Genomic DNA, 8,644 nt, shown 5'->3' with positions numbered 1-8,644 from the left:
CTGAAAAAACTGAAACATCAGCATCCCAGAGGGTGGTAGCACACAGCTGACTTTGGCTGAAAAATCCAGTCAGGATGGGAGGCCACCAGAAAACCCCAAAGCTGTAAACTCAACTGGACAATTATGTAATAAACTAAAAGTGTCTCTGATTGTGATTCAAGGGAGCCATTCCCTTTCCCTCATGAATATAACAGATGATGTCAAGCAAATGAGCTGATTATGGCTAATTTAAGAGTATGTGAGAATTTTCCTGATGGGGTGTAAGAATGGGAAGGTGTATTGTATATTCCACTAATTCCCCAATTTGGAACCTCCAGTTGTGTTGGAATTGCGACTTCCAGAATTTAACTGGTCACATATAAAAAGTCTCAGATGTACAAAAATAGGGCTGAAATTCAAAGAATGCTTGGCCAGAAGAGCTAAAAAGTGTCTGGACAGACACCCTGATCAGAAATATTCTCCTTTATTGGTACTCAAACTTTGTTTTATTCCAATAAATCTGATTTAAGGAAGCTAATCTTACCTTGGCATGAAGAAACCAACATAGCCTTTTCCATGAAATCACCAGGAAACAAGCCTCCCTTTACTTTTTATTAAGCTTCAGTTATGATTTGTAGATTTTTATAGCTGTTCTCAGTGGAAGAATATAAATATTTGTACCAGGACACAAATTTTGAATATCAGCTGATGCTTCATCTTAGATTAGTGATGACGTTGGAAGATTTATCCCCCTCCCCAGGAGGAATTTTATTCAGAAAATAAAGTTATTGTGACTTCACCCTTGTAAAGAAGAAGAGCTGAGAAAACCCTGATTCTAAGCCCCAGCCCAAGATGTTATCCTCCTTTAGGCAAAGATCCATGTTCGCCTCAATTTAACCTTTCTGAAAAGTACATTTTATTTATTTCATAGTATTTGTAGCAAAAAGACTGCGTCACCATTATAAGCACATCATAAAGCATCATAAAAATACACAGTCATCAAACATACCTAATACATCTCATATAAGTGTAACAAGCACAGTCACATCAACATCAACTGATCTTCCAAAGGCCCAAGGACGTGAAAGGTCTTCACTGGGATCTGTCCACTTCTCCAAGCTCCATAGATTGAGGAAAAATCCAGAGGACATTGTCAGCCATTGTTCCAGTCATCTCAGCAGATCAGTGTTTCTCAACCTTAGCCACTTTAGAATGTATGGACTTCAACTCCCAGAATTCCTCAGGGACATTGCAGTAGATTCTTCCCATGCCATGTCCACCAACTGGGATGATCTTCCTGATGGTTTGCAATCCAGCTAGTGGAGCGACAATGATATAAAAGATCTCAGAATTTATAATACTTGGCATCTTTGCTTCACGGCCATGGATGTTTCTTTAAAAACTTAGTGGCAAAAGAGCTGAGGACAGAATTCCAAGAATAAGTCTTTTTTATTATAACAAAACTGAGGATCAAAAGCATATAGGGTACTCTGGAATGTCAGTTTTGTAATTTGCGGTGGCAAGAAAAACATTTAAGTAAGGCTTCTAGAAGAAACCCATCCACATCCTGCATATTGCCAGGAAGTTCCTCCTCCTGCAGAATTTTTGTTAGTTTTTAGAAGTTCTGAGATTTAGACCCTAAAAGTATGGTGTGGGAAAGTGATTTTTCCAGTTCCCGTCTGCCGTTCAGCTTGTAAATGACAGTAACAGTCCTAGAAAGTGGATCCTATTAGAAAAGGACAATGCCCTTTCAATGGCATTATATTCTGTACAGCTGATTTTGCAGTTTATGGACAGAGTAGCAAGATTATCCTGTGGAAAAATCTGGCGGAATCTTATAGAAGTCTATTTTTCCCCCTTGTTTTTTAAAAGCGTATTTACAAGTGTCAGGATATTGATTTTTTTTTAAATGATTCACATAGTCCTTGATATACGACTACAATTGAAACCAGAATTTCTGTCTCAGCTAAACAAGTTGGTTATTAAATGTGTCATATCCAATTTTATGATCTTTTCTGCCCCAGTTGTTAAGTGGATCACTGCAGTTGTTAAATGAATCACACAATTGTTCAGTGAATCTGACTTCTGTTATTATCCTAGGCCTAGAAAGTGGATCCTATTACAAAAGGACAAAAGGCCTCTGGATTGGGAATCTGACTAGAAAGGTCCATGAAAATAAAAAGAGACGTGAGTCTCTTTCTGGCTTTTGAGAACATTTGAGTTCTAGCCAATCTTGCCCAGGCTCAAAAGTTTAGTAAACCTGGGTAAACCTGAATAACCCTAAACCCAGGTTATGATGAAGGCTGTCAGGAAATGTCAGAACTTTAAGCTATACTGGGAAATCAAAACATATCCCAAATAAGGCAAAGGCAAAGCACTTCTGCATGACTCCCAAAAAGTGAAATGAATCAGTTCAACCAATCAGCAAGATTATTCTGAAATTCCTTTGCTTTCACTTTTTGCTTGCTATACAAAGTTAAGGATGGATAATTCAGTTGTTTTAAAGAAATAGAGGACAGGTGCGGAATGGAGATGGAAGATTTTATGATTCTTTTCTCTTAGGAGGGATGCAAAGGATGATAATGGTCGATATCAGCATGTATAGGTAGTCCTCGACTTACAACCACAATTGAGCCAAAAAAAATTGTTGCTAAGTGAGACATTTGTTAAGTGAAGTTTGCCCCATTTTACGACCTTTCTTGTCACAGCTGTTAAGGGAAACACTGCTGTTATTAAGTTAGCAACACGGTTGTTAAGTGGATCTGGTTTCTCCATTGACTTTGCTTGTCAGAAGTTTGCACAAAGTGATCACATGACCCTCGGGACACTGCAACCGTCTTAAATATGAGTCAGTTGCCAAGTATCTGAATTTTTATCACATGACTACGGGGATGCCCCAATGGTTGTAAGTGTGAAAAATGATCATGTCACTTTTTTCAGGACTGTTGTAACTTTGAATGGACACTAAATGAACTCTTGTAAGTCAAGGACTATCTGTATTTCTTTGTGGGGTGCTATGGATTGGGATGCATTTGACTAACTATGTTCGTGGTATCCATTCACCTTTTGGTTATTTGTCAGCTGAATGGTGAAGAGCAGTGGTGGGTTTCTAATTTTTTTACTACCGGTTCTGTGGGTGTGGCTTGGTGGGCATGGCAGGCGAAGGTTACTGCAAAATCCCCATTTCCTCCTGATCAGCTGGGACTCAGAAGGAAGAGAATAGATGAGGGTGGGGCCAGTCAGAATTTTTATTACCGGTTCTCCGAACTACTCAAAATATCCGCTACCGGTTCTCCAGAACTGGTCAGAACCTGCTGAAACCCACTTCTGGTGAAGAGGAAGATTTGCTAGCATGACAAGGAGACCTTCCATCTCAGTGATTTGCAACCTGGACAACTTTAAGATGAGTGGACATCAACTCCCAGGGCCGTAATAGCTCAGGCTGTAAGGAGCCTGTTATTAATTACTGCAGGTTCAAGCCCGGCCCAAGGTTGACTCAGCCTTCCATCCTTTATAAGGTAGGTAAAATGAGGACCCAGATTGTTGGGGGGGCAATAAGTTGACTTTGTAAATATACAAATAGAATGAGACTATTGCCTTATACACTGTAAGCCGCCCTGAGTCTTCGGAGAAGGGCGGGATATAAATGTAAATAAATAAAAAAAAAGTCCACCCATCTTAATGTTGAAAAACATTGTTGAGTCCTGAGTAATTCTGCAACAGCTTTTAGGAATTCCTCTTTTGCAAGGAAAAATTGGAGTGGCTTTCTGCCTGGTCTGCAGAAACATTTGTGGGTTTGGGGCATTTGTTTTGGTGGTGTTTATTGAGCCATATCCTCACAGTGAGCTGATGACCAACTGTCTGTTTTTCTCCCATCATACAGGAAGGAAGCATGATGACAAAGCAAGACTGAGAACTGTCCTCCTCCAGCACCCAGGGCCCTTGAGCCATGACATGTATTTACTGCCTCGAAGGTCCACCAGACTCTTTAGACTTCTGCCCCTGAAGATCAGCTGCCTGTGGGCAAAGCGAGCCGGGAGTGTAAAAGGAAGGTTTTCCGCACATGCTGAATTCTAATCTGCTGCAGCATCAAAATGACAGCCCTGCGGGCAACTATCTCAACCACCCAGGAATGAGCTCACATAAAATGGGCCGGTTGTACATTTTGCACTGAATCATTTGGCTGTTTTGTTGTTGTCAAGTACCCAGAAGAAAGGTTTTTCGGATTTCAGATGATCTCACTTGCAGGAAAGGATCTCTACACATCCATGAAAAATGCACATTTCATTCACTATAGCCAGATCTGATCACAAGCCCAGACAGGAACTGTTATGCAGGTAGTCCTCGACTTCTGACCACAACTGAGACCAGAATTTCCATTGTCACATCCAATTTTGAGATCTTTTTTGCCATGAATCACTGCAGTTGTTAAGTAAACCATGCAATTGTTAAGCGAATCTTCTTTCCCCTTTGATTTTGCTCATCCAAAGCTGGCTGGAAAAGTCGCAAATGATGATCACATGACTCTGGGATGCCGCCCTCATAGATACATGCCAGTTGCCAAGTGCCCAAATTCTGATCACGTGGCCGTGGGGATGCTGTGACAATTGTAAGTTCAACAACATCCTAAGTCACTTTTTTCAAGGCCATTCTAACTTTGAACACTTGCTAAAGGAATGGTTGTAAATCAAGGACCCTGTACAGCTGAATGAGTAGGGTTTTGTGAATGGTAGCACATGGAATCCTAGGTGTTCTGGCCATGTCACCCCTTCCTTCCAAATTTCAACTCATACAAAGCTCTCTGAGTTGAGAAATGTTCTGGCACATTCAAGAGCCACATTGCAGTGGACAAAACCTCCTAACCCCACTGTGACTTTCACAACTTCTAGAGCACTGCTGGAAATGTGGACCCCTTCGGATACTCTTGTGTATATGTGGGTCGGTATTAATTCTCAGCTGAAAAGAGCATACTGAAAAAGGTTGCTGTTTTTAAAAACTGTTTCCATTTCGGAAGAAGCAAAACATCTTGACAGCATACTTTGAAGCCTGCTGGTAAATCAGACAATAGTGTAAAAGAAAAAGGCATTCTGCTGGACCACAAATCCCATCACTCTCCATCTTTGTATGGGATGCTATAGCAAGAGCATTTAGGGCCACATTAGGACCACATTAGGATCGGGAATGGCTGCAGTGCATACATGTAGTCTAGGACAGTGTTTTTCAAACTTGACAACTTTATAGACTTCAGCTCCCAGAATTCCCAGCATGAGTGTCAAGTTTGAAAAATACCAGCCTAGGAAAATAAAAGGAATTGAAAGGAAGTTCCTTTAATTCAAACAACTATTTTCCATCCGTTTCTTTGCTCCACGTGAGGAGTTGGTGTGACCTAAAGAGTTCCCCACGTTTTTAGAGTTCTGGGCCACCACTTTGAAAAATGCAATGGTCAGGCTGAATAATAAAGGGTGGACGCTCACCAGCACCCACAACATGTTTACCAACTCTTAAAGTCCACAATTATCATAATTTAAAATAAAGCTTGTAATTACTGCGTGGTCACCCGCATTTCCCTCAATTTCTGACTACTTTGCCCTCTGCAAACAGAACACAGTGAGATTTTCTATTATCTGTCTGTCTGTCTGTCTAGCTATTTATAATAAAAGATAAAAATTAACAAGAATGTCTATTTAAAACGGAGAGGGAAGAACGAAGACAGAACAAAACCAAAAATGCAGGAAAAAAAATAGAAAAGTAAAAAACATTAAAAAAGACTTCTGATTTTCTGAATATATTATCATATTTCTATGACACTTGCATGCCTCCGTTATTAGCATTAATGTAAATTAACCTCTCACTCTGTGGTTACAGCAATTGCTTACAATTTTTCATAATCTATTTTTTTTTCTAATTATCAAAGCCACACATCATGATTTCACTTTTTTTCTATTTCATGCAAAAGTCAATAAGGGATTTCCAATCAGCTTTAAACTTAATATCTTATCTTTAATTAAAGCTGGCCATTTCGGGAAGTCTCATCATCTTCACTGTGCATTCTGTCACTGTGGGTAAAACAAATCTTTCTACCCTTGTGCATATAATAGTCTCACGACAAAACAGGGTGGGATTTTCCAGGGTGGCAGCTTTTTTCTTCTTCTTTGAGTTATTCTTTGGGGAAATGGATCTGCCCCTTACTCCAGCTATATAGTGGGGAACCATTTTAGATCAATTTCCAAGTACAGTAAAGGATGGAGATGGCAATCAGCTGCCTTGATGCCAGTAGGAAAAACAGACTCATCAGCTTTTGAGTAGGCCTGTTTTTAATGGTTGCTTAGGAAGAGAAGCATCTGCCGGTCAAAAAAGTCAAAATGGCACCAGCACTCATGTGATCAAATCTCCACCTTGCTATGAGATGGAATCTTTACATAAGATTCATGTAAAAAAGCTGCAGGCTACAATTGTGCCAGTACTTCTTCCATCTTGACTTTTGTGGGCATACCCTGTGGGACATCCCTGCTTAAGAACAGTAAATTTAGGAAATATTTTGTATTAGATATATTTCTGAAGGAGAGGGGAATTGAGAGTGTGATTAAGTGTGGAGAGACTAGAGATTATAATTTAGGAATTATTTTAGATTATGATTGTTAGTTTTGATACCCTGCATTTTGTTCTGGGAAGTCAGGGTGGGGGGGTCGGGGGTAAGGGGGAGGGGAACTGGGGGGGTTGAGGCTAGAGATGGAGTGATGGTTAATGTACAGGGATTATTGAAGATGTATAAATATAATTAATGTAGGGTCGGGTCTGCCCAGTTACCATTTTAGAATGGTGGGGAGGGAGAAAAGAGAGAGTAGGAGGTAGGAAAGAGGAGAAGAGGAAGGAAGAGGGGTAGAAGAGGGAGAAGGAAGGTGTAGGGTGGAGGGAGGAGAGGATGTAGATAAGAGAAGGAGAGGAAGGTTTGGATAGTAAAAGAAGGTAGAAGAGGGGAGTGTTAAAAAGGGGGGTGGTGACTGGGCAAGCCCGACTAATTGTATATAACTGTACATTGAATGAGATTTTGACATGATTGTAAAAATAAAACTTTTTTTTAAAAAAAGAACAGGTGTCCAGAGGGAAATGGGGCCAATGGCAGCACTCATTTTGTAGATCTTTGACATAAACAAAGGATGAATTTAACTTATTCACATGGCCTCCTGTTTCATAACAATAATACTGGGAGGTGCACAAGAATTAAAAGCAGTGATAAGAACACCTGATCCTGGTCATACATGTCGGAGGTGATAGAAGTAAGTCCCAACTTCTGGCAGCAAACAAAACCCAACAATGAAGATCAAGCAACCTGCAAAGATGGCTTAATCTCTGGGGCCAAATGCCAGGGGCAGTGGGGTGAGCTAAAGCATTATAGGGAAGTCTAACAGGGTTGGGGGCATCCAGATCTCAGAGGAAAGCTATTCCACTTGTTTGTTTGGTTAGTTTTTTGCTCCTCTAAAACCCATAAAAGAGAGTTTTCAACCTTGAGGACTTTAAGACATGGGGACCTCAACCCCCAGAATTCCGTAGCCAGCATGGCTAGCTAGGGAATTCTGAGAGTTGAAGTCCACACATCTTAAAAGTTCCCAAGTTGGAAACTCTGTCATAAAAGAACCCCTCAGCAAAGAAGCTGCATTTGATGCTCTTCTTCACTTCTCGGGGCCAAAAGTGGGCTGCTGCTGGGGTTTGCATCCCTGCAGAAACTTCTCTCCATCTTGCAGCTATCCTTTGGAAGGGACATGTGCATGCCCAGTACAGAGCTTTCTCCAGAATTTAGCAGAATTATAGAATAACCAATTCTATAATTATAGTTGGAAAGAGCCTTGGAGGTCTTCTAGCCCAACCCCCTGCTCAAGCAGGAGACCCTAATCCATTCCGGACAAATGGCTGTCCAATCTCTTCTTAAAAGCCTTTGTTGTGTCCCACTCCTCCGCTGACGGCCGGGTCAGGGAAATCCGAATCAGGCGTGCCTCTGCAGCTGTGCCAAAGTCCTAGCAAAGTCCTCAAGGCAGGCAGGAGACCAGAAAGTGACTTCAGCAAGATATGTTTAGACTTTGCCTGACTCAGAGAATGCCAGAAAGCAGATCCTTTTTATAGGCCATGGGGTGTGGCTCCATGACTCAGCACTTATCCAGGCCTGCCCCTCCCTTCCTTCTGATGCCGCCGCCTATCAATTCTTCTGAAGCGAGGGTCACTCCAGTCGGCAGCTGTTGGTTCACATGCTGTGGGGGAGGGGGAGGGGTCTAGTTGCTCCGTTTGCCTGGGCATGGAGCCAGGACTGGGGTTGGGAGGTGCTTCCTCCTCCTCAGCCTGTCTGGGCATGGAGCCAGGGCTGGGGCCGGGAGGTGCTTCCTCCTCCTCAGCCTGTCTGGGTATGGAGCCAGGGCTGGGGCCGGGAGGCATACTAGGACATTCCTCAGCATTCGGAAGCAGATAAGAAGGCCCCGGCTGCGGTGAGAGCCGGCAAGACACAACAGCCTTGGCCATTTTGCAGCAAGGTTCAGACCCGAACGGCTTTTGCGCATTCTCGTGCTAAGTATTCCAAAGCCCATCTGTGAAGTCCTCACCTCTCTCCTGCCCAGCTCCTCATCTTCTCCAAGGCAGGTGGCAGGAAGGCAGCCGCTGATTTGGGGCCCAGCCTTGG

Source organism: Ahaetulla prasina, chromosome 10 (genome assembly GCF_028640845.1).
Source record: "Ahaetulla prasina isolate Xishuangbanna chromosome 10, ASM2864084v1, whole genome shotgun sequence".
In the NCBI taxonomy this organism is placed as follows: domain Eukaryota; kingdom Metazoa; phylum Chordata; class Lepidosauria; order Squamata; family Colubridae; genus Ahaetulla; species Ahaetulla prasina.
Note: the sequence above shows the minus strand (reverse complement) of the source record.